Source organism: Eptesicus fuscus, chromosome 1, assembly GCF_027574615.1.
Source record: "Eptesicus fuscus isolate TK198812 chromosome 1, DD_ASM_mEF_20220401, whole genome shotgun sequence".
NCBI classification, from domain to species: Eukaryota; Metazoa; Chordata; class Mammalia; order Chiroptera; family Vespertilionidae; genus Eptesicus; species Eptesicus fuscus.
The window spans coordinates 54,299,741-54,326,467 of record NC_072473.1 but is presented as its reverse complement, the minus strand read 5'-3'; the positions used below and the strand labels follow the sequence as shown (position 1 = coordinate 54,326,467).

Genomic DNA, 26,727 nt, shown 5'->3' with positions numbered 1-26,727 from the left:
TGCATAATGGTTTGGGTCCATTTCTGGGTTCTCTACTCTATTCCATTGATCGATATGTCTGTTCTTGTGCCAGTACCAGGCTGTTTTAAGAACAGTGGCATTGTAATACAGCTTGATATCTGGTATTGAGATCCCACCTACTTTGTTCTTCTTTCTCAGGATTTCTGCAGCTATTTGGGGTCCTTTTTTATTCCAGATGAATTTTTGGAGAGTTCTTTCTAGGTCTGTGAAATATGCCATTAGTATTTTAATGGGGAGTGCATTGAATCTATAGATTGCATTGGGTAGTATGGACATTTTAATGATGTTGAGTCTACCAATCCATGAATGTGTTATATTCTTCTATCTGTTTACGTCTTCCTCTATCTCTTTTTTCAGTGCCCTGTAGTTTTCTGTGTATAGGTCTTTTACCTCTTTAATTAAGTTTATTCCTAGGTATCTTAATTTTTTTTGGTGTGATGGTTAATGGGATTGCTTTTTTAGTCTCTCTTTCTGTAAGTTCACTATTGGTGTAAAGAAATTCCATAGATTTCTTGGCATTAATTTTGTATCCTGCTACATTGTCGAATTCATTTATTAAGTCTATTAATTTTTTGATGGAGTCTTTAGGTTTTTCTATGTACAATATCATGTCATCTGTGAATAAGGACAGCTTTACTTCTTCTTTTCCAATTTGGATGCCTTTTATTTCTTCTTTTTGTCTACTTGCAATGGCTAGTACTTCCAGTACTATGTCAAACAGGAGTGGGTGAGAGTGGGCATCCCTGTCTTTTTCCTGTTCTTAGGGGAAATGGTTTTAGTTTTTTTTCCGTTGAGTATGATGTTGGCTGTGGGTTTGTCATTTATATGGCTTTTATTATATTGAGGTATGATCCTTCTATTCCCAACTTGCTGAGAGTTTTGATCAAGATGGCGTGTTGGATTTTGTCAAATGTTTTTTCTGTGTCAATTGATATGACTATGTGATTTATTTCTCAATTTGTTTATGTGATGTATCACGTTTATTGATTTGTGAATATTGTACCATCCTTGCATCCCCGGGATAAATCCTACTTGGTCATGGTGTATGATCTTTCTGATGTATTGCAGGATCTTATTTGCTATAATTTTGTTGAGGATTTTGGCATCTATGTTCATGAGGGATATTGGCCTATAATTCTCTTTCATTGTGTTGTCTTTATTTGGTTTTGTTATTAGGGTAATGCTGGCTTCATAGAATGAGCTTGGAAGTGTTCCTTCCTCTTGAATTTTTTTTGGAATAGTCTGAGGAAGATAGGTTTTAATTCTTCCTTGAGTGTTTGGTATAACTCCCCTGTGAAGCCATCTGGACCCAGGCTTTTGTTTGCTGGTAGCTTTTTGATGACTGCTTCAATTTCATCCATAGTTATCGCCTTATTGAGATTTTTAGATTCTTTCTGATTGAGATTTGGAAGGTTGTATTTTTCTTGGAATATGTCCATTTCCTCCAAGTTGTCTAGTTTGTTGCAGTAGAGTTGTTCATACTATTTTTTAACAATCCTTTGTATTTCTGTGGGGTCTATTGTTATTTTGCCTCTCTCATTTCTGATTTTGTTTATTTGAGTCCTCTCTCTTTGCTTCTTGGTGAGCCTGGCTAGAGTTTCATCAATCTTGTTTATCCTTTCAAAGAACCAGCTCTTGGTTTCATTAATCTTTTATATTGTTTTTTTTTTTGGTCTCTATGTCATATATTTCTGCTCTGATCTTTATTATCTCCTTCCTTCTGCTCACTCTGGGCTTTTCTTGCTCTCTTTCTAATTCTTTGAGTTGTAGAGTTAGATGATTTACTACCATTTTTTCTTGTTTTTTTGACATAGGCCTGTAGATCTATAAACTTGCCTCTCATGACAGCTTTCATTGTATCCCATAGATTTTGGATTGTTGTGTTTTTATTGTTCTTAGTTTCCAGGATGTTTTTAATTTCTTCTTCAATCTCATTGGTAACCCAATAATTGTTTAATAGCATGCTATTCAGCTTCCAAGTGTTTGAGATTTTTGGATTGTTTTTATTGTAGTTTATTTCTAATATTATGCCATTGTGGTCTGAGAAGATGCTTGGTATGATTTCAATCTTCTTGAATTTGGAGAGACTTTGCTTGTGACCTAATATGTGGTTTATTTTTGAAAATGTCCCATGTGCACTTGAGAAGAACGTATATTCTATGGCTTTGGGGTGAAATGTTCTGAAGATGTCAGTTAAGTCCATCTGATCTAGTGAGTCATTTAGGATTGCTGTATCTTTGCTGATTTTTTGTCTAGAGGATTTATCCAGTGATGTCAGTGGTGTATTAAAGTCCCCTACTATGTTTGTATTGTTGTCGATCTCTCCCTTGATATCTTCCAGGAGTTTTTTAATGTATTTGGGTGCTCCTGCATTGGGTGCATATATGTTTATCATGGTTATATCCTGTTGTTGTATCGATCCCGTTAGTATTATGAAGTGGCCTTCATTATATCTTGTTATGGCCTTCACTTTGAGGTCTATTTTGTCAGATATAAGCTTTGCTACCCAAGCTTTTGTTTTCATTTCCATTTGCCTTAAAGATATTTTTCCATCCCTTCACTTTCAGTCTGTGTGAGTCCCTTGTTCTGAGGTGGGTCTCTTGTAGACAGCATATATATGGGTCATGATTTTTTATTCATTCAGCCACTCGATGTCTTTGATTGGAACATTTAGTCTGTTTACCTTTAAAGTTATTACTGAAAGGTACTTGTTTGTAGTCATTTCTATTTTTGTGCCTTTGTTCCTTCTTACCTTTTTATTTCTTCTTTTTACAGCATTCCCTTTAGCATTTCTTTTTTTTTATTAAGGTATTATATGTGTACATATCTTTCCATTGTCCCCCTAACCCCACGCCCATACATGCCCTCACCCCCCAGAGTTTTGCATCCATTGGTTACACTTATATGCATGCATACAAGTCCTTCGGTTGATCTCTTATCTCCCCCACCTCTCCCTAACCTTCCCCCTATAATTTGACAGTCTGTTTGATGCTTTACTGCCTCAGTATCTACCTTTTTGTTCATCAGTTTATAATGTTCTTTATTATCCATAAATGAGTGAGATGATGTGGTATTTTTCTTTCATTGACTGGCTTAATTCACTTAGCATAATGTTCTCCAATTCCATCCAGGTTGCTGCAAATGATGAGAATTCCTTCTTTTTTATGGCAGCATAGTATTCCATTGTGTAGATGTACCACAGTTTTCTGATCCAGTCATCTGCTGACGGGCACCTAGGCTGTTTCCAAATCTTAGCTATTGTAAATTGTGCTGCTATGAACATAGGGGTGCATATATCCTTTCTGATTGGTGTTTCCAGTTTCTTGGGATATATTCCCAGGAGTGGGATTAATGGGTCAAATGGGAGTTCCATTTTCAGTTTTTTGAGGAAACTCCATACTGTTCTCCACAGTGGCTGCACCAGTCTGCATTCCCACCAGCAGTGCACGAGGGTTCTTTTTTCTCTGCATCCTCACCAACACTTGTCGTTTGTTGATTTGTTAATGATAGCCATTCTGACAGGTGTGAGACGGTACCACATTGTTGTTTTGATTTGCATCTCTCGGATAATTAGTGACTTTGAGCATGTTTTCATGTGTCTCTTGGCCTTCCTTCTGTCTTATTTTGAAAAGATTCTATTTAGGTCCATTGCCCATTTTTTTATTGGATCATTTATCTCCCTTTTATTAAGTTTCATAAGCTGCCTGTAGATGTTGGAGATTAAACCTTTATCAGTGATAGCATTTGCAAATATGTTCTCCCATAGAGTGGGCTTTCTTGTTGTTTTTTGATGGTTTCTTTTGCTGTAAAAAAGCTTTTTAATTTGATGTAGTCCCATTTGTTAATTTTCTCTTTAGCTTACATTGCCCTCGGGCAGTGTCAGTGAAGAAGTTCTTTTGGCATATGTCTGAGATTTTGTTGCCTGTGGATTCCTCTAGTATTTTTATGGTTTCCCGTCTTATGTTTAAGTCCTTTATCCATTTTGAGTTTATTTTTGTGTATGGTGTAAGTAGGTGATCTAGTTTCATTTTTGTGCACGTATCTGTCCAATTTTCCCAACACCATTTATTGAAAAGACTGTCTTGACTCCATTTTATGTTCATGCCTCCTTTGTCAAATGTTAATTGAGCATAGTGGTTTGGGTTGATATCTGGATTCTCTATTCTGTTCCATTGATCTATATGTCTGTTCTTGTGCCAGTACCAGTCTGCTTTGAGAACAGTGGCTTTGTAATACAGATTGAGGTCTGGTATTGAGATCCCTCCTACTTTATTCTTCTTTCTCAGGATTGCTTTGGCTATTCGGGATCTTTTTTTATTCCAGATGAATTTTTGGAGAGTTCTTTCTAGATCTGTGAAATATGTTGTTGGTATTTTGATGGGGACTGCATTGAATCTTTAGATTGCTTTGGGTAGTATGGACATTTTAATGAGGTTGATTCTACCAATCCATGAACATGGTATGTTCTTCCATCTGTTTACGTCATCCTCTATCTCTTTTTTAAGTGTCCTGTAGTTTTCCGTGTATAGATCTTTTACCTCCTTAGTTAAGTTTATTCCTAGGTATCTTAGTTTTTTAGTGTGATGGTAAATGGGATTGCTTTTTTAGTCTCTCTTTCTGTAAGTTCACTATTGGTGAATAAAAATGCCATAGATTTCTTGGCATTAATTTTGTATCCTGCTACATTGCCGAATGCATTTATTAAGTCTATTAGTTTTTTGATGGAATCTTTTGGGTTTTTTATGTACAATATCATGTCATCTGTAAATAAGGACAGCTTTACTTCTTTTCCAATTTGGATGCTTCTTATTTCTTCTTCTTGTCTAATTGCAATAGCTAATACTTCCAGTACTATGTTGAATAGGAGTGGTGAGAGTGGGCATCCCTGTCTTGTTCCTGTTCTTAGGGGAAATGGTTTTAGTTTTTGCCCATTGAGTATGATGTTGGCTGTGGGTTTGTTATCTATGGCTTTTATTATGTTGAGGTATGATCCTTCTATTCCCACCTTGCTGAGAGTTTTTATCAAGAAAGTGTGTTGGATTCTGTCAAATGCTTTTTCTGCATCTATTGATATGACTATGTGGTTTTTATCTCTCAATTTGTTTATGTGATGTATCACATTTATTGATTTGCAGATATTGTACCATCCTTGCATTCCTGGGATAAATCCTACTTGGTCATGGTGTATGATCTTTATGAGGTAGTGCTGGAACCGATTTGCTAGAATATTGTTGAGGATTTTGGCAACTATGTTCATGAGGGATATTGGTCTGTCATTCTCTTTCATTGTGTTGTCTTTATCTGGTTTTGTTGTTAGGGTGATGCTGCCTTCATAGAAGGAGCCTGGAAGTGTTCCTTCCTCTTGAATTTTTTGGAATAGTCTGAGGAGGATAGGTTTTAGTTCTTCCTTGAATGTTTGGTAAAACTCTCCTGTGAAGCCGTCTGGCCCGTGATTTTGTTTGCCGGAAGCTTTTTGATGACTGCTTCAATTTCTTCCATAGTTACAGGCCTGTTGAGCAGTTTAGATTCTTCATTATTGAGTTTTGGAAGATTATATATTTCTAGGAATATGTCCATTTCCTCCAGGTTGTCCAGTTTGTTGGAATAGAGTTGTTCGTAGTATTTTGTAGCAATCCTTTGTATTTTGGTGGGGTCTGTTGTTATTTCACCTCTTTCATTTATGATTTTGTTTATTTGGATCCTCTCTCTTTGCTTCTTGGTGAGCCTGGCTAGAGGATCATCAATCTTGTTTATCCTTTCAAAGAACCAGCTCTTGGTTTTGTTTACTTTTTGTATTGTTGCTTTGGTCTCTATGTCGTTTATCTCCGCTCTGGTCTTTATTATTTCCTTACTTCTGCTTACACTGGGATTTTCTTGTTGCTCTCTCTCTAACTCTTTGAGTTGTTGAGTTAGGTAATTTATTACCATTGTGTCTTGTTTTTTGCAATAGGCTTGTAGAGCTATGAACTTCCCTCTGAGGACTGCTTTCGCTGTGTCCCATAGATTTTGGATTGTTGTGTTTTCATTGTCATTTGTTGCCATGTTGTGTTTTATTTCTTCCTTGATGTCTTTGGTAACCCAGTCATTGTTTAATAGCATGCTGTTTAGTCTCCATGTGTTTGATTTCTTTGGATTGTATTTATTGTAGTTGATTTCCAGTTTTATGCCACTGTGATCTGAGGAGATACTTGATATGATTTCTCTTTTCTTGAATTTGTAGAGACTTTGCCTATGTCCTAACATATGGCCTATCTTTGAAAATGACCCATGTGCACTTGAGAAGAATGTATATTCTGTGGCTTTCGGGTGAAATGTTCTGAAGATGTTGATTAATTCCATCTAGTCTATTGAGTCATTTAGAATTGATGTTTCTTTGCTGATTTTTTGTTTAGAGGATTTGTCCAATGGTGATAGTGGGGTATTAAAGTCCCCTACTATGATTGTATTGCTGTCAATCTCTCCTTTGATATCTTTCAGGAGTTTTTTTTATGTATTTGGGTGCTCCTGTATTGGTTGCATATATGTTTACCAGTTATTTCTTTTTGTTGGATTGCTCCCTTTAGTATAATGAAGTGTCCTTCGTTATCTCTTTTTATATCCTTCACTTTGAGATCTAATTTGTCAGATATAAGTATTGCTACCCCAGCTTTTTTTTTCATTTACATTCGCCTGGAAAACCTTTTTCCATCCCTTCACACTCAGTCTGTGTGCATCTTTTCTTCTGAAGTGTGTTTCCTGTACACAGCACATATTTGGGTTTTGTTTTCTTATCCAATCCGTTACCCTGTGTCTTTTGATTGGGGCATTCAATTCATTTACATTTAAAGTTATTATTGAGGAGAGAGGAGCCAAGATGGCGGCGGAGGTGAACGGCTGATCTGTTGCCTCACTTGGCAGTTTCGGAAATACAACTAAAAGATGGACTGGTGAGCCCGGCGACTCCTGCTCGCGTCTCCACAGACCGGGCGGCTGCTCCTCTCAGTCAGCACCTCAGCCGGGGCCATGAGCCCATGGGTGGCCACTGCAGCTGCTGTGGTCACGGCCGCGGACTCTGCTCAGCTGCTCTCGGTGAAGGAAGAGACCATCTTTCTACAGGACGGGCTCATCCGCGTCACCGACCTGGCCGAGCTGCACAGTGAGATCCTCGGGGCCCTGGCGGCCGCTGACACTGACTTGGAGGATTCTTAGGATTTCCCATCTTACATTGAAGTCCTGTAGCCATTTTGACAGAGGAGAACCAAGAAGGCGGCAAAGTTAAACAAATGAACTGCGCCGCGCACAGCAATTTCAAAAATACAACTAGAGGACAGAGCGTCTGCCACCCAGAACCACAGGAGAGCTGGCTGAATGGTGGATTTACAACTCAGAGGGAAGAGGAAGGAGCGAACTCGGAGGGGATGAGGTGCGGAGGCGCGTGGGTCGGGCTGGTGGCGGGGGAAGGGACGTGCGGCTTTTTTTCCAACCCTAGGGGAGATTAGCTCCCCATCACCCTGAAATCCAGCTTCTGGGGAAGCGCGGGAGACCCAGACGCCTGCGGGGAGAGGCTGGACTCTCGGCCTTCGTGTCGGAGAGTGGGAGGAACTTCCTTACGGAGGTCCGCCCAGCAATCAGTGTTTGCTGCGCTGGAGTGTGGAACAAGGGGGCTTAGAAACGTGGAAAGCAGAAAAAGCAGACTTGCAGCCATTGCGGTTCGCCACACCATGGCCTGGTGGTGCCCTGAGACCCCGCCCCGCCCTGAGACCCGCCCCGCCCTGGGACCCGCCCCGAACGTTTTGCAGACCAACCCCGCAAGTCTTGCATGCCCACCTGGGCTCCAAGCAGAGGCTTTTGCATGTGGGTGGCCTGCCCTGTGGCAGCTTGACCAGATAAACTGCGGTTCTAGTCGGACTGCCCCAGGGCCGCTCAGACAGGAGGAGGAAACTGCAGTTTTTGCTGTAATCCCTGCTGAGTGGCCTCAGGCAGTAGCTGACCTACACTCCATTGGAGACCCAGAAACGAGGGCATCTAGTGGTCGGTGTGAGATGACACCAGATTTCAACCACTCGCATAAGGGACACATTCAAGAGGCAGACTCAGTGAGCGCCAAAGCCTTGCTGCACCAAGACCCGGCCCATAAACGTGTCTCCTGCACAGCAACTCTTCCTTTATAGACACAGAGGGTCCTCACGGCCAATTGGCCTGGAGGACAATTCCTCCCAGTGACACCAACAACAATCAAGACTTAACTATACAAAGGAGGACCAAGATGGAGGCATAGGGCAGAAGCCGGATTGTTGCCTACCTCAACAATTTTGAGACTACGATGGGAGAGCAGAGCAGACACCATCCTGAACCACTGGAGGGCTGGCTGAGCAGATGCTCTACAACCAGAATAAAAGAGAGGGGTACGCGGGATGATGCTGATGCAGGTGACCCAAAGACCACACTTTAAGAACTATGGCTCAGGCGACACAATGGCGGCCTGGAACGTGCTCGGCGCAGTTCCCCCGGCGGTCTCCGGCTGAGGGGATGGCTCCACTCGCTGCTGAGCACGGACAGACGAGCCCCTGGGAGACATGGGTGGGAGACTCCGCACTTGCTGACCTCCGAGTCCTTCAAGAATCTCAACGCCCCGGAAGCAGCCAGGTGCGCACGCTCGGCGACCAGCCACTGCTGCAGACCCAAGGACCGACGCAGTGACACCGGACCAGCCCGCCGCCGCGCACCGGGCACACCGGAGCTTCGCCGAGCCCACTGCCCAACGAGTTCTGCGGCAGCCGCCCTGGAGCTATGAAAAAATGGCCGAAGGAATTGCTGAGAGGGAATTGACCAACAGAAATTGGGATCAAGAAGACGAAACCCCGCTGGGACCCGGGTCCGGGTGAGGCCGTGCGCCCCTGGGTCCGGGTGAAGCTGGGAACTGGGTCCGGGTGAGGCCATACGCCCCTAGGTCCGGGAGAGGCTGGGTCCCGGGTCCAGGTGAGGCTGCGCGCCCCTGGGCTTGGGTGTGGTCACACGCCCCTGGGTCTAGGTGAGGCCTCACGCCCCTGGGTCTGGGTAAGGCTGGGTCCTGAGTCAGGGTGAGGCCACGCCCCTGGGTCTGGGTGAGGCTGGGTCCTGGGCTCGGGTGAGGTCGTGCCCCTGGGTCCAGGTGAAGCTGAATCCCGAGTCCGGGAGAGGCCGTGTGCCCCTGGATCCGGGTGAGGCCACACGCCCCTGGGTCCGGGTGAGGCCACGCGCCCCTGGGTCCGGGTGAAGCCGGATCCTGGGTCCGGATGAGGCCATGTGCCCCTGGGTCCGGGTGAAGCTGAATCCTGGGTCTGGGCGAGGCCGTGTGCCCCTGGATCCAGGTAAGGCTGGATCCCAGGTCCGGGTGAGGCCGTGCACCCCTGGATCCGGGTGAGGCCACGCGACCCTGGGTCTGGGAGAGGCCACGCGCCCCTGGGTCCGGGTGAGGCCACGTGCCCCTGGGTCCGGATGAAGCTAGATCCCGGGTCTGGGTGAGGCCACGTGCCCCTGGGTACGGGTGAGGCTGGGTCCCGAGTCCGGGTGAGGCCACGCGCACCTAGGTCCGGTTGAGGCCACGCGCCCCTGGGTCCGGGTGAGGCCACGCGCCCCCGGGTCCGTGTGAGGCCACGCGCCCCTGGGTCCGGGTGAGGTCACGTGCCCCTGGGTCTGGGTGAAGCTGGATCCTGGGTCTGGGTGAGGCCATGTGCCCCTGGATCCGGGTGAGGCTGGGTCCTGGGTCCGGATGAGGCCGTGCACCCCTGGAGCCGGGTGAGGCCACGCGACCCTGGGTATAGGAGAGGCCAGGCACCCCTGGGTATGGGTGAGGACACGTGCCCCTGGGTCCGGGTGAGGCATGCGCCCCTGGGTCCGGGTGAAGCTGAATCCTGGGTCAGGGCGAGGCCGTGTGCCCCTGGATCCGGGTGAGGCTGGGTCCCGGGTCCGGGTGAGGCCGCATGCACCTGGGTCCAGGTGATGCCACGCGCCCCCTGGGTCCAGGTGAGGCCACGTGCCCCTAAGTCCAGGTGAAGCCGTGCCCCTGGGTCCGGCCGAGACCAAACTAGAGGGAGTCGGACCTGCATTACCACCATTTGTCCACCATCCAGAGCTGAAAAGTCAGTGCCGACATGTACACATAAGGAACTGGTGGACATTGAAATTGGGTCTCAAAAGAACTGTTGAGAAACTCACTACAGACTGTCAGCATAACTATTATTGCTCGTCTCACATTCAGTTCTTATAAGTATATTTCTAGTGACACATGATCTCGCTCATCTAGGGGAAATGATGAACAACATAGACTGATGAACAAGAACAGAACCAGAAACAAGGAGGCATCGATCGGACTATCGGGCCTCAGAGGGAGGATAGGGGAGGGTGCGGGGAGGGGGGAGAGATCAACCAAAGGACTTGTGTGAATTCATATGAGCCTAACCAATGGTTAAGTTCAACAGGGGGTTGGGGCATCTGTGGGGAGGGGTGTGGGATGGGAATGGGGGGATGAGGACAAATATGTGACACCTTAATCAATAAAGAAATTTAAAAAATAAATAAATAAATAAAGTTATTATTGAGAGGTACTTATTTGTCGCCATTTTTATTCTATACCCCTGTTTCCTTCTTTGCTTCCTGTTTTGTTTGTTTGTTTGTTTGTTTTTACAGCAGACCGTTTAGCCTTTCTTGCATTGCAGGTTTGGTGGTGATAAACTCCCTTAGTCCTTTTTTGTCTGTGAAGCTCCTGATTTCACCTTCAATTTTGATTGATAGCCTTGCTGGGTACCGTATTCTTGGATTGAGACCCTTCCTTTGCATGACTTTGTATATTTCATTCCATTCCCTTCTGGCTTGATGAGTTACTGTTGAGAAATCAGTTGCTAGTCTGATGGGGGTTCCTTTGTATGTAACTTTCTCTCTCTCTCTGGCCACTTTTAAGATTCTTACTTTGTTGTTGGTGTTTGACAATTTAATTATAATGTGCCTTGGCGTCAGTCTTTTGGGGTTCATTTTGCTTGGGACTCTGAGCTTCTTGGATTTGTGTGGGTTTTTTTTTCCCTATATCAGGGAAGTTTTCTGTTATTATTTCTTCAAACAAGTTTTCTATTCCTTCCTCAGTTTCTTTTCCTTCTGGTACCCCTATTACTCGGATGTTGTTTTGTTTCGTGTTTTCCCGAAGTTCCCTTAGGCTCTCCTCATGCTTTCTAATTTTTTTTCTAGAAGCTGTGCTATTTGGGTATTTTTTCCCATCTTGTCTTCTAGATCACTGATGCGGTCCTCTGCTTCCTCTAGTCTACTCTTGATGCTTTCTATTGAGTTCTTTACAGCAGCGATGTCATTTCTCATTTCTTCTTGGTTCTTCTTCATTTCCTCTTGGTTCTTACTCATATTGTCGAATTTGTCTTCCATTCTTTTCAGCCACTTTATGACCATTTCTCTGAATTCTTTCTCTGATAGGTTACTTGCCTCGAATTTGTTTACTTCCTTTTCTGGTGATGCCTGCTTTTCTTTCCTATGGGAGCTGTTTCTTTGTCTCCCCATGGTCTCTCTTCTCTGGATGTCTGGTTATATAGTTCTCTCTCTCCTGCGTTGATTTAAAGGTAGAAAATACAACACAACCAGGTACAATACACAAGGCACTGAACAGAATTGTATTCATGATATTAATAACCTCCAATAAAGTTGACCCCCAGAGAAAGACAAATTAGGGGATAGGAAAGGAAGAGGAAGAGTGAAAAAGAAAGAACAAAAGAAGGAGTGTGAAATGAACTTGGGAAAAGAGAAGAAAAAAAAGAAAAGAAAAAAAAGTAAGAGAGACAAGAATGATACTAAGAGAGAAAAGGGGAACAAACTATAAATATGTGGAGTAAACTCCAATAGAATAACCACTAATCCCAGCAAATGCCAGCAACATGAACCTGGAGATTAATACAAACTACACCACCAACTAATATCAAGTGAGGCAAAGGAAAACAGAAGTAAAAAACAAACAAAAACAAAGCAAACAAAAGAGCCAAACAAACAAACAAAAAAAAAATAAGCAAAACAATCTCATAAAAAAGCATAAAAATTCAATCTAATCAACATTCAAGCAAACAACAACAAAAGGCCAGAGAGAAAAACAATTTTTTTTTAAGTTAAGGTAGCGTAGAGAAAGGTGTTTATAGACTTGGAGCAGGGGGTTGGAAATTAGATATATAAGTAGGGTGAAATTTTAGCAGAGGGTAAACCGAAAGAGTAGGGAAAATCTAAAGCCAGAAAGGGTTAAGATAAACAGGAGACCAAAAGGGGAAAGGTTAGGAAGAGAGTGATGGCATAAAGTTAGCATTGCAATAGGTTAAAACAATGCTAAAGGAAAGATGCAAATAGAATATAGGACACTAATCCCAAAATAAAACAAAGAGAAAGTCAAATGACACTTAAAAAAAAAAAAAGAAAAAAAGTAAAATAATAGTAATAAAATGCTGATTGAAAATAAAAATGTAATAATTAAAAAGGTGAAAATCGAGTGAGAAAAAAGAAAAAAAATAGTTTCTTAAGTAAAAGATGCAAAAAATGAAAATAAAAAATAAAACATTAAAATAAAAAAATTAAAATAAAAAATAAGAAGAATAAAAAGATCATTCACTTCCTCTATTATTCTGTTTGGTATGCCTGTTTACCAGTCCAGGCTGTATTGCAGTTCCCTTCGTTCCACTGCTCCTCAGTGTTGTAAGCCAGTCCTGATTTTTAAGCCTGCGGTGTCTTAATTTCTCGTATTTATTTTTGATTAAACCAGAGACAATTTGTGTTTCAACCCCTGGGTGGCAGTGTTTCTGGATTGACTTCCGGGCCTCTCTAGCTTTTTTTTTTTTTGTCCCTATTGCACTCACTACCGGTTTGTGGAGGTGTGCGCCTCAGAGCTGCCTCTCCAATGGTCACTCCCAGCTCCGCTCCCCAGGTTCCGGAGAAACAACTTCCCCCTGCAGTCTCTCAGGGTATTCCCCAACTGGGTTTTCCTATGTATTGGGCTTAGTAATCAGAATCGGAAAAAGCCCAAGTGTGCAGACAGTGGGTCTGTATGCAAGACTAAGCAGCCTGCACTCCTTTGAAAATTCTTAGTCTGACCCTCCTCGTCAGATCAAAATGGGTTGCTTTTTAGAGATCCCTTCTGTTAGCAGCTCAGAGGACCCCCTTCCACATTCATGGATCACGGCAGCTCCAACAGCCGTGGATTTTTCTAGGCACAGACCTCCCCCGTCCTGCAGTTCCCGCCGCTCGCTTGTTTCCCTCTCCTGCCGCTGGAACGAGAAACCTCACCTTATCCCAGGTGAAATCTGACCTTTCCTTGGTGTAGTGAAGAGTTCCTTTGAATCCGCATGTTTGCGCCGTTTGGGGACAGGTACTCTGGTGCTCACAGCTGTTCAGTGTTTGCCGTTGTCACGGAAATTCAGGCTTCCAATAAAATCCTCCTTCCCTTGCAAGATAGAGAGGTTTCCTCCTTTGAGCCCGCAGCTCCGGGAAGGGACCCAGCCACTGTGGGTGCTGCACGGTCAGGGGAACCCTGCCTAGCACTCCCCCACCTTCTCCTGGAGTTTAGCTGTCCCTTAGCTTGCCAACAGACACTCCCCATGCAAACCTCAGCTGTTCTTACTCTCTGCCCCAGGACGAGGCTCAGAACACGTCTCTATTCAGCCGCCATTTTTCTGATTTCCCCCTTTAGCATTTCTTGCATTGCTGGTTTAGTGGTGATAAATTCCCTTAGCCTTTTTTTTGTCTGCAAAGCTCCTGATTTTCCCTTCAATTTTGATTTTGATTGATAGTGTTGCTGGATATAGTATTCTTCTATTCAGTCCTTTGCTTTGCAACACTTTGTATATTTCCTTCCATTCCCTTCTAGCTTGATGTGTTTCTGTAGAGAAATCATTTGATAATCTGATGGGGGATCCTTTGTAGGTAACTCTCTGTCTCTCTCTTGCAGCCTTTAAGATCCTCTCTTTGTCGTTAATATTTGCCATTGAAATTATGACGTGTCTTGGTGTGGGTCTTTTGGGATTGATCTTGCTTGGGACTTTCTATACTTGTGTAACTATTTTCTTCCCCATATCCAGGAAGTTTTCTGTCATTATTTCTTCAAATAGATTTTCTAGTCCTTTCTGCTCTTCTTGTCCTTCTGGCTGCCCTATTATATGTATGTTCTTTTGTTTCATGTTGTCCCAAAGCTCCCTTAGGCTTTTTCTCCTGTTGTTGTTCAGATTGAGCTTGTTTCTCTACCTTATCTTCTAACTCACTAATTCAGTCCTCTGCTTCTTCTAGTCTACTGTTGAAACTTTCCATGGTGTTTTTGATTGTAGCTATATCACTTTTCATTTCTTCCTGATTCTTGCATAGGTAGTTGATTTTCTCATCCATCCAATGTATGAATTGCACGACCATTACTCTGAATTCTTTTTCAGTCATGTTGCATGCTTTAATTTCACCAATTTCCTTTTTTTGCAACTCCTCATTTTCTTTCCTCCGGGGATTGTGTCATCTCCCCATTCTGACTATCACCAGAAGGTTCAAATGCAGAGTTGCTGTGGCCTGGGCCATGTGCAGTGCGAGCTTCACACCACCCAAGTGTCACTGAAGTGCTCCGACACTAAGACGTGTGGCTGCCGTGGGTAGGTGGGAACCAGGCTCGGTCCAGGGTCAGTGTTACCAGTGCTCAGTGTGGTCTCGTGTGTGCACCTAGAATCAGGGACCCAACCTGCACCGAGCTGAAACAGAGACCCTGTTGGTGTGTGCCAAAAATCCGAGTCCCCTAGTGTGTGCCAGGAGTCAGAGTTCCCGTGTCTGCACCAAGAATCTAGTATCAGATTCTCTGTTGCTTCGTGTGGCCTCTTGCTGAGAATCAGGGTCCCTGTATGCGCATGCACCAAGAATTGGAGGCACTGGCTCTTAGTGTGAATGCACTGGGAGTCAGGGATCCCAGTCGCACGCAATAAGAAACAGAGTCAAGTCAGTGGTGCTCAGTGCTGCCTCCCGCCTGGACAATCGGGGTCCCGGTCAGCTTGGGGGACTGGGTTGCACAGTGTGGGCAGGAGGTCTGCTCCTGCGCTGCGGAAAACAGACTTCCGTGTGCGCTTGCCCAGAATCGAAGTCAGGTGGCACTGCCGCCCTGTGTGGGCTTCGGGTTTGGTCACCCAATTGCGTTGTGGGGAACAGATTCCCAGTGTCTACACTCCCAGGCTCAAATTCCTGTAGCAGCGCTGCAGCCTGTGCGAGGGTTGGGTCTATCCGTTACTATGGCGCTGCCCACGAGCTTGCGGGGAGGGGGATAGGCTCCTTGACTCACAGAAATCTGCGGGATGTCTGGATTCTTGTTGTCTGCTGGTCTGCAGCTGTGGTCACAGGTCTCTGTCCCCAGTGGCTGCAGGCTCCTGGATTGCGTCTGAGACCAGACTGGGTGGTGCTGAGGCCAGGATCCTAATCTCAAGCAGCTCTGTTTCTCAGGATGGCATGGTCTTTGTGCCCGTACTGGCCGCCCAGAAGTGTCCGCATTGAGAGCTGGGCTCCTCTGTCTAAGACTGACCAGTTTGGCAGCCCCTTGGAAGACCTGCAGAATCTAACTGTCCCTAGCTCATACAAACACACACCACACACGTCCACACACTCCTCTATCGTTCCCTCACTCTCTACCTCCCTACCTTCCTGCTGGTCACCATCTTCCATTCTGGAAAGTACTTTCTTATCGCAAGAAAGTTTTAATATCTGAAAAATAAATCAATGTGATCTACCATATTAACAGACTAAAGATCAACCACATGATCATATCAATCAATGCATAAAAAGCACTTAACAAAACCCAACACCCAATATGATTTAAAAAAACACACAAAACCTCTCAGAAATAGGAAAAGAAAGGAATTTCTTCAATTTGAAAAAAAAAAAGTATCTAACTTAATAGCTACCTAAACATAATGGTGAATGACAATGTTTTCCTCCTCAGATTGGGAACAAGGCAAGGATATCTGTTCTCACCACTCTAATGCAACAGGATGCTGAAAGGTCTAGCCAGTACTATCAGGCAATAAAAGGATATGAAATGCACAAAATTGAAAAAGAAGGAATAAAACTGTTCCTATTTGGAGAAGACATGATGGTGTATATAGAAAATCCCAAAGAACTACAAAACAATTACTAGAACTAATAAGTAAGTTCAGCACAGTTTCCGGATACAAGAGAAGTACACACAATAGAATTGTATTTCTACATATTAGAAATGAACAAATGGATGCCAAAATTAAAAATACAATACCACTTACAATTGCTCAAAATGAAATACTGAAGTGTAAATATAAAGACATGAATAGGACTTGTATGCTCAAAACAACAAGATGCTGATGAAAGAATTCAAAGAAGACCTAAATAAACTGAGAAATATACTGTGTTAATAGATTAGAAGACTCAACATAATTTAAATGTCAATTCTCCCTAAAGTTATATACAGGTTTAGTGCAATTCCTGTCAAAATTCCAGGAGGATATTTTAGACATGGACAAACTTGTTCTAAAATTTATATAGAAAAGCAAAGGAGCTAGAATAGCCAAAACAATTTTGAAAAAGAAGAATAAAGTGGAATCACTCTGCCTGATTTCAAAACTTATTACATAGCTACAGTAATCAAGACTGTATGGTCCTGCTGGAGGGATAGACACATCGATGAATGGAGCAGAGTAGAGAACCCAGAAATAGACTAACACAAATATGCCCAACTGATTTTCAATAAATGTGCCAAAGCAATTAAAGGGAAGAAAGATGGCCTTTTCAAATGGTGCTGGAGCAGTTACACATAGGCAAAAAAAAAAAAAAAAATGAACCTTGAATAGTAGCTTGAATAGTAGCCCCTAAGAGATATGTCCATGTTCTTATCCCCAGAACGTGTAAATATTACCATAATTGGGAAATGGATCTTTGCAGATGTAATTATGGATTTTGAGATGAAGAGATTATTCTGATTATTCAATGGGCCCTAAATCCCTTGGAAAATATCTTTGTGAGAGAGACACACAGAAGAGAAGGTGATGTGAAGATGGAGGTAGATATTGAAGTGATGTGGCCACAGATAAGAAAGACAAGAATGTTGGCAGCCATTCAAAAGCTGTAAGAGGGAAGGAAGAACCTCTCCCAGAGCCTCTGGGAGCATCGGCCAGCTGACACCTTGGTTTCAGACTTCTGACCTCCAGAGCCATGTCAGAATAATTTTCTATTTATTTAAGCTACCAAGTTTATGGTAATTTTTATGGAAGTCTCAGGAAATTAATATAACCTGTGTCATACCTTATACAAAAAATCTACTTAAAATGCATCACAAACTAATCTTACTGTGGTAATAATCATTTCCAATATAATGTGTATCAAATCATCGCATTGTACACCTTAAACTTATACACTACATGTCAATTACATCTCAATAAAGCTGGAAATGCATAACAATCTTACATGTAAAATGTAAAACTATAAAATTTTTAGAAAAAGAAAAATGTTTGGAATTTAGAGTGAAGCACATAAACTAGATCTCATACCTGACAATCAAAACATGACATGAACAGACAATTCACTGGAAAGGATATAAGGATGGAAAATAAGCACATGAAAAGATGTTCAATCACTTATCATTAGGGACATGCAAATTAAAACCATAGATATCACTACATCACTCTCAGAATGGCTAAAATGAAAAAAAAAATAGTGACCACACCAAATGCTGGTGAAGATGCCAAGAAACTGACCCCTCATACATTGCTGTTGGGAATGTAAAATGTTTTGGCCATTCTGGAAAACAGCCTGGCAAGTTACTTTAAAAGCTAAACTTGTAACTTCCATATGACCCAGCAATTGCACCCTTGGACATTTATTGCAGAGAAACAAAAATGTCTGTCCACATAAAAACCTGTTAAATGATTGTTCATGACACCTTTATGTTTAATATCCCTAAACTGGAAACGATCCATATGTCCTTCAATGGGTGAATGGATCCACTACCTGTGGTGCATCCAAGCTATAGAAAACTACTTCGCAATAAAAAGAAAAAGACTTGGATCCTGAGTCCGGGTGAGGCCGTGCGCCCCTGGATCTGGGTGAGGCCACGCGACCCTGGGTCTGGGAGAGGCCACGCGCCCCTGGGTCCAGATGAGGCCACGCGCCCCTGGGTCCGGGTGAAGCTGGATCCCAGATCCGGGTGAGGCCTGTGCCCCTGGATCCGGGTGAGGCCGGGTCCCGGGCCCGGGTGAGGCCACGCGCCCCTGGGTCTGGGAGAGGCCACGCGCCCCTGGGTCCGGGTGAGGCCACACGCCCCTGAGTCCGGGTGAAGCTGGAACCCGGGTCCGGATGAGGCCGTGTGCCCCTGGATCCGGGTGAGGCCAGGTCCCGGGCCCGGGTGAGGCCACGAGCCCCTGGGTCTGGGAGAGACCACACACCCCTGGGTCCGGGTGAGGCCACGTGCCCCTGGATCCAGGTGAGGCTGGGTCCCGGGCCCAGGTGAGGCCACGCGCCCCTGCGTCTGGGAGAGGCCACACGCCCCTGGGTCCAGGTGAGGCCACGCGCCCCTGGGTCCAGGTGAAGCTGAATCCCGAGTCCGGGTGAGGCCGTGTGCCCCTGGATCCAGGTGAGGCTGGGTCCTGGGTCCGGGTGAGGCCGTGCGCACCTGGGTCCGGGTGAGGCCACGCGCCACTGAGTCTGGGTGAAGCCGTGCCTCTGGGTCCGGCCGAGACCAAACCAGAGAGTCGGACCTGCATTACCACCATTTGTCCACCATCCAGAGCTGAAAAGTCAGTGCCGACATGTACACATAAGGAACTGGTGGACATTGAAATTGGGTCTCAAAAGAACTGTTGGTCCAGAAAGAAACTCACTACAGACTGATTCATTTGCCTGTCAGCATAACTATTATTGCTCGTCTCACATTCAGTTCTTATAAGTATATTTCTAGTGACACATGATCTCGCTCATCTAGGGGAAATGATGAACAACATAGACTGATGAACAAGAACAGAACCAGAAACAAGGAGGCATCGATCGGACTATCAGGCCTCAGAGGGAGGGTAGGGGAGGGTGGGGAGAGGGGGGAGAGATCAACCAATGGACTTGTGTGCATGCATACGAGCCTAACCAATGGTTAAGATCAACAGGGGGTTGGGGCATCCGTGGGGAGGGGTGTGGGATGGGAATGGGGGCATGAGGACAAATATGTGACACCTTAATCAATAAAGAAATTAAAAAAAAAGAAAAAGACTTGATACACAAACAACCTGAATGAATCTCCAGATAATTATGCTGACTGCAGAAAACAAACAATACTGTATGATTCTATTTACATAAAAGTATTGAAATTACATAATTTTAGAAATGGAGATATATTAGTGAGTGCCAGAGGTCAAGAAGAAAGTGGAGGTGGGTAGAAAGTGGATGTAGCTATGAAAGGGCAATGTGAAGGATCCTTGTGGTGGTAGAAATCAGCATCTTTACTGTATCAATGTCACTTTTCCTGCTTGTGCTAGTTTTGCAAGAGGTTTCTATTGAGGAAAACTAGGTGAAGGGTATATGGGATCTCTCTGTATTATTTCTTAAATTGCATGTGAATTTACAATTGTCCTATATAATAAAGAGGTAATATGCAAATTGACCATCACTCCAACACACAAGATGGCCACCCCCATGTGGACACAAGATGGCCACCACAAGATGGCCAGCAGGGGGGGGGGCAGTTGGGGTTGACCAGGTTGGCAGGGGAGGGCAGTTGGGGGCAAACAAGCCTGCAGGTGAGGGCAGTTGGGGGTGACCAGGCCTGCAGGGGAGAGCAGTTGGGAGGGAAAAGGCCTGAAGGGGAGGGCAATTAGGAGTGACCTGGCTGGAAGGGGAGGGCAGTTAGGAGCAATCGGGCCAGCAGGGAAGTGGTTAGGGGGTGATCAGGCTGGCAGGCTGAAGTGGTTAGGGGCAATCAATGGATGTAATTATTGTCTGTTGGACTGCCCATCGGACATCCCTTGAGGGGTCCCAGTTTGGAGAGGGTGCAGGGACACACACACCCCCATGCACGAATTTCATGCACTGGGCCTCTAGTCTCAAAATAAAAAAGTTTAATTAAAAGGAATGAGTTAGATCCCAGTGTCCTAACATGGCAAGGTTTCCAATATACATTGTTAAGTAAAAATAGCAAGTTACAGGTCAGTATATAAAGTTTAATACCATTTATTTTTAAATACCCACACACAAACAATGTACACATAGAAAATGATTTGGAAGAGGGCACTTTATGCTTATCTCTGGGGAGTAGAGTTGGGGAGAGAAGAGGATTTTAACTGCAGTTGGATTGTTTGATTTTTTTTCACAATGGGAATATATTATTATGCTACTTGTATAGTAAAAACATTATTTTGGATACAGTTACAGTGCTCTAGGAACTCTAACCTGGTTTTGCTTGTCTTGATCTGACCTATACCTGTTTCACCATCACTCTAGCCAGGGGACCCAGTTCATGCCTGCCTGCACTTGAGCCTCAAAGAAGTGGCTCCAAGCCCAAGCCTACCTATTTTGGAAACAGGCCCACTAGCATGACCTTTGAGGTATGGAAGTACCACCTGGAAGGACCAATGCCCCCATGACTATGAATCTACTCACTGCTTCTGATAACTTAAAACCCACAAAGCTCAGCCCATGATGAATCAATGCAACAACAGTTTCTATAAGGCTCAGGGTGACAAACTGTCAGGAAGTTTCAATGCATGGCAGCAGTTGAGCTTCTTGAGCAGCAGGCATGAATAACAATCAGACACCTGCGCCCATCTGTACCTGGCTGAGAGCAGAGTACTCTAGGATGGGCCCTAAGAGTGCATTCATTCATCACTGTATATTTATTGAATGCCTACTATGTGCCAGGTACTATTCTAGACACTGATAATACCAGTGAATAAAACAAAGTCCCTGTCCTCATGGAGCTCGCTTTGTAGTGGAAAAGTAGATTATAGGCCAGAAAAATAAATAAATTATATGTTAGGTGGTATTAAGTGCTATGAAAAAACACATGACATATAAGGAGGATACAAGGTGCTGGTTGCTGGGTGTTGAAATTTTAGAAATGCTGGCCAGAGAAAGCTTCACTGAGAAGGATCAGATCTTTTGGTGAAAATCTGAAGGAATATAGGGAGACAGGTAGCTACAAAGCTATCCAGTGATTTTGGACATTTTCCATATACCCCTCCAGACCTACTTCACCTTTCTCCACCCAGCTTTGTGCCCTGGGAGGCTGACCTGTAATGGACTGCATTAACAGGTTCCCTTGCCCTCTGGCTTCGGGTTGGCTTTGACCAATAAGAAGCACCTACAAGGAGATCAGAAGGAAAAAGAAAGTGTGATTTTTCATCAACTCTCTCTATGCAGGTTCATCATGGGTTGACGCATCCCTTTACCAAAGACCACAGCTCCTGCCAGGTGGTCCTTTCCATATGGCAAGGACCGTAACCCAGTCCCCATAACCACACTCTCCCAGGATCCTGACTGACACACTAGGGAAAGGCGTTCCAGGTAGAAAGAAAAGCAAGTACAAAGTATAAATGTGCCTGGAGAGCTTAAGGAATAATCAGGAGACTAATGTGGCTGGAATGGAGGAGGGACAGGGGGATTTGTAGGGGATAATGTAAAGGAGATAAGGGGGGCCAGATTATGAGGGCCTATAGGCTACCATAAAGACTTTGGCTTTTTTAGTGCTTTACTATTTAAAAATATGTCACATATATTCCATTTGACTCTCACAACAACCCTGTGAGGTAGGCAACACAGGTATTCTCATTTAACGGATGAGGAAACTGAATCTCAGAGCAGTTAACTGATGTGCCCAAGGTTCTACAGTTAGTAAATAATTTGTATTAATATCAGTCTTTGGCCTAAAAATTCAACACCCAACCACCCCTCATACTTGCCCTACTTACTTCACAGGGATAATGAAGATAAAGTGAATTCAAGTCTAGAAAAATACTTAGAGAGAAGAAAGCACTGTATAATTATACCTGCAAACTATAATTTTCCATGATATATGGCTCATTTCCCTTCATCCCAGCTTGTGCATGAACCCTGAATTTTATATTGTCTCTGTTCTGTGCTCAACTGAGCAACTAAGTAAGGCAGGGGAACAGTGTGATCTTGTTTAAAATAATATAAATTACCATCAGGGTAATTGCTATTGTAGCAAATTGAAAATTTGCAAATAGGACCCCGGGAAGCACAGAGCAAGCAAGGTACCATTATCAAATAGGGTATGAATGCATAGAAGGAAAACATGATGTCAGAGTTCAAACTGGCACACACACAGTTATCTAAGGCAAAGTGGTGGCAAAGAAGTTATTTGTTCCACATTATATAAATGAGCAAAATATTCATGGGAACCCATGCAAGAGCATCTCATGTCACAGATCTCTTCAGCTGCCTATGGAGAATATAAACAGTGTCTTCTTTTTTAAAAAGATTGACTGTACCTGTGTTCATATCCTGAACTAAACTAAGGAACAGTTCCATGCTAACCTTTCTTGGCTAAAATACAACCAGTACCATCATTCCTAGTCAGACTAGTAAACAGAATGTCTTTTAAGGTAATGAGTTAGATGGCTGTGTTTAGGATTTTTTCAGGATTCACTTTTATTGCTAAGACACAAAGAAAGTTATATTGAGTTTTTATTGGTGATTCTACGAATATGTGTTTATATGTGAATTGAACATATTAAAAGAGTTCTTAGCATCTGTTCAGAAAATATTATATACTTTACAAAGTATTCAAGTCATACAAAAATACTTTTCAGTGTCTTTTCAACTGAGAAGAATTCTATTCAGCATGCTTCTCCTCCTGAGGTGGTTCATACTGAGCAAGCTTTGTTTTCAGTTCTTTATTTTCTTCTATAAAGCTTCATATTTCTCTTTCATTTCTGCAAATTTTAGGAAAAGCAGCTCTATTTCTGGATTTTCTGGGGTAGCAGCTCCTAAGTGATGCTTTCAAAAACTTGGTCAGTGTGTCCAGCACTCCTGGTTTCTCCAAGTACCTCCAGAACCACTTGTGCTTCAAGTTGGCAGTGTTGTAATGGGCCACAGTTACTGGCAGTGGTGTAGCTGGTGCCAGAGACCATGGCTCAAGACTTTGGCTTTTAATATGAGTGAGATGGGAGCAATTGGAGGATGATGAGCAAAGACTGACATACTAAGACTATGTTTTAACAGCATCACTTTGGGAGACTGGTGACAGGCAAGAGAGGATAATGGCTTGGACTAGGATGGTAGTAATGGAGGTGGTGAGAAGTGGTCGATTCCAAATAGATTTTGAAGGTGGTGCAGAAGAATCCTGTTCACTAAAATAATCAGAGCAAAAACCCAAACCAGAGACTTGTTACCCTGCTTGTCAGTATATATCACTGAAAAATTTGTTATTCAACAAGATCTCAGTAGGCCCTGTATGCAGCTTGATAATCCTGATACCCTACATCTTGTGTGGGACACACAACTCTAAGCCAAGCCCAAAAGGTTCCCAGACTATACCTGACTCCAGAAAACTATTGTAATTGCTTTTTCTAGCTAATCTACCCCAGCCCAAAGCCACAACCCTATTTGGATCATTCTGCCCCTTAATTGGTTCCAGCCAACTTTACATCCACTGGCTCCTCCATTAGCTGGCCTAACCATGTCACATCAAATTCTGGGAAACACTGTCTGCACCTGCCCTGTCCCTATCTCCTGTCCTCTGCTCACAACCACTCATAGGCTGGCAGCAGACAGATTGCATCCATCAACCACTGAGCAGATAGGGAAGGGTTGCAACGGCAGTCAGAACACAGTGTGGGCAACATCTCAAAGGTACCATGATTTTGATAAGGATTTTTAAACTTGCCTGGGAAGCAGGAAACTATCAAACATAGGAAGGTAATTGGGAGGAAAGAGAAAATAGAAAACTTAGCCCCATAGGCTAAAAGCCTGAAGCCTGGAGTATCTTTTGGTAGCCAAAGCACCCTTGCATTGATTCTCAGGATAAGGCCTGTTGCTTCATATCCGTGAACCACCAACAAAAGCACCCAGCTGGAAACTGGAGAATGGCACATGATTCCAAGAGCTCATTCCAGAGCCAGGAAAAACTGATGGTATTTATGGTCAAAGAAATCAATCCAAAGAGATCAGCCCCACAGCCAAAGTCAGCAAAAACGGGGAGCGAATTGCTGTCAACCAGGGAGGGATGGCCTGCATTGTAAACCTGGATCCAAGACTTTCACGCTAAGTGACCTTGGGTCAGATTCTTAACCCTTACAGGACTTCAATTTTGTAATCTGTGAAATAGGGACACTAACCACCTCACAGAGTTTCATTAAGGATCAAATGACCTAGTGTGTATGAAAGGTGTCTGCATGGCCTCTGGGAAACTAGCCACTCATGACATGTTGGTTTTCTTCTCATGCCCACTTTTCTTTGGCAAGAAGCAGGCTGGTGGTGTGGAGCAACTATGGGACTTCAATGGTCCCTGGTGCCCTTAATAAGAGCTCTCTGAGGAATTCTCCAGCTTTCTCATGCCAATGCTGTTTTCTGCTCTTTACTAAATGGGTGTCTTGGCATTTGCTCCTAGCAGGACATGGTTCCAAGCATGGTTTGGCACTGAAGGGCACTAATGCCTATTAATTATCTGTATATTCAGCTGACCTATCTAAGCAGCTGCTTTCATTTTCTGAATCCCAAATCTCTTCTTATTCCATTCCAGGTTATTTGAAACCCTTATGTATGTAAGCTGTTGATGCAGACCTTTGCTTACCTCTCCTCTTTCATCCTTCTGGCTTCTCCTCTCATCTCCATATTGCTCCTTTGCCTGCCCCTTGCCTTGCCTCTCCATTTTTCCTCTTATCCTCCCCAGCTCTTTCACAGACCATCATCTGAATACAGTGCTTATGGAGAGAGCAGTTAAAAGTGTCTCAAGTGGACCCACGGTCAGGCTTGGGGGAAACCATTCCACTTCCTCTTTGCTCTGTCATACCAGCCAAACCCCAAGGCCGCTTCTCCACTTGTTCACACTGCGCTGGGTAACTGGATTACAAAGCAAAATGAGACACGACTACTGCCCTCAGAGAACCCCTAGTCTAGTTGGAGAGACAGACAGCACCATGGTGTATATGAAGAGCTGCAGAGGGGGATACAGATATGAGAAAACATCTGCTTGTCTCTTCAGCTTTACAAAAGAGAAGAGACTTGAGCTGGGCCTTGAAGCCTGAGTGTATTTTTACAAATGGAGAGAGGGTCAAAGGGCATCTCAGGGGAGGGGGTGGCATGGAGAAGAGAAGGACAATATGTGTGTGGGGCTCTGTATTATCAGATGGTAGGGTCTAGGAGTTGAGCAATTGTGGGGAAGCATGGGTCTTGGTTGGAAAGTCTGTACGGAGGAATCTCCTGAAGGTTGGAGGCCTCTAGGGGGACCTTGCCAAAGGCAGCAGACCCTGCCTTGACTTTTCCAAATAAGTCTGAGCCCATGGGTGTTTTGCTGGAATCTTTATGTTTTTCATTAGATGTCCTTGCTTAAAGGACACTGCAGACGCATGTGTCTTCTCAAGGATGCTTACCCTGCTGATAGTATCAAATAGTTAATTCTAGTTCAAGCTGTTGTTACAATAAAAGTCTAATAAGGCAGGTGAATGGGGCTGTCTGGTTCCTTTAGCCAGGCAGTCCATTAACCCTCTCTTTCATAGAAATGTGTGTCAGAGTAATCATTCATCCGTCGCTCAGGGTCTGCTGGTCAGTCCCAACAAGCAACAATGAGCCTTGAAAGGAGAATCTGTTGCCAGGTCACCAAGGGAGTTCCAGGTTGACAGGAAGTTGTACTACAAGGGGGTTAAAAATGCACGGCTGAGGAGGTTGGACCTGCTGAACGTTGAGAAGGGACATGATGAAAGCTGTGTTTTAAGGAGATAATTCTTGAAAGCAGAGAGACCAGAAGAATGGAAGCCAGTTAGGAGGCTGTAGCAATGGTTTTGGCACAAGCTGAGGCCTTGAAATAGGGTGCTGACAGTGGGCTGGAAATGCAGGGGCAAAGAAGAGACACCATCGGGAGCTACTTCTCTAGCTCTGGCCTTTATCCTGGATTCATTCTACACCTTTCCTCAATACCTTCTTCCTTATGGATCTTAATGGATCCTGGGCCTCAACTCTAACTCCTACTTCAATATAGATTTATCAGAAATCCATATCTTAAGATCTGACCTGTCATCTACCTCAGGACCAGATTGTGGCTGCTTTCTGAACATTCCCAAGTAACCATCTCATCAGCACGTTCAAAAAAGCCATCGTGGTGCTTGTGCCTCGGCCCTGACCCAGCTCCAGAGAACAGTGCACCTCAGCCACATGATTGGTATCTGGAGCTTAACTCAGCAACTGAAGGATCATTTTACATATTTCTAGGGCAAACATGATTTCCCATTTCTAAACCACCAATTTATATGTGGACTTAGAGGACTCAACACATTCACACCTTGGGATTGGCCTTCTTTCTCTCACTCACTGTCAAGTTTCTCAGTGGTGGCCTTCGGCCAGGGCTGGATCCTCCTATCCCCAAAAGTATTTGGAAATGTGTAGAGGCATTTCTGGTTTTCACAATGATTCCAGGGTACTATTGGCACTTAGGGTCAGGAGTCAGGAGTGCACAAGAGTGTCCCATACTGCAAAGAATTGTCTCACTTCAACTGCCAATAATACTCTCAT

At 43.9% G+C, this 26,727-nt stretch overlaps 1 protein-coding gene and 1 pseudogene across 1 annotated transcript in view; both read right to left on the bottom strand.

The window, feature by feature from the left end:
• The window catches only part of NHSL2 (NHS like 2), a 375,435-nt gene that overhangs the window by 174,210 nt on the left and 174,498 nt on the right, over positions 1-26,727 (bottom strand). The window lies entirely within an intron of this gene.
• LOC114228387 (c-Myc-binding protein-like) lies at positions 22,818-24,871 on the bottom strand (annotated as a pseudogene).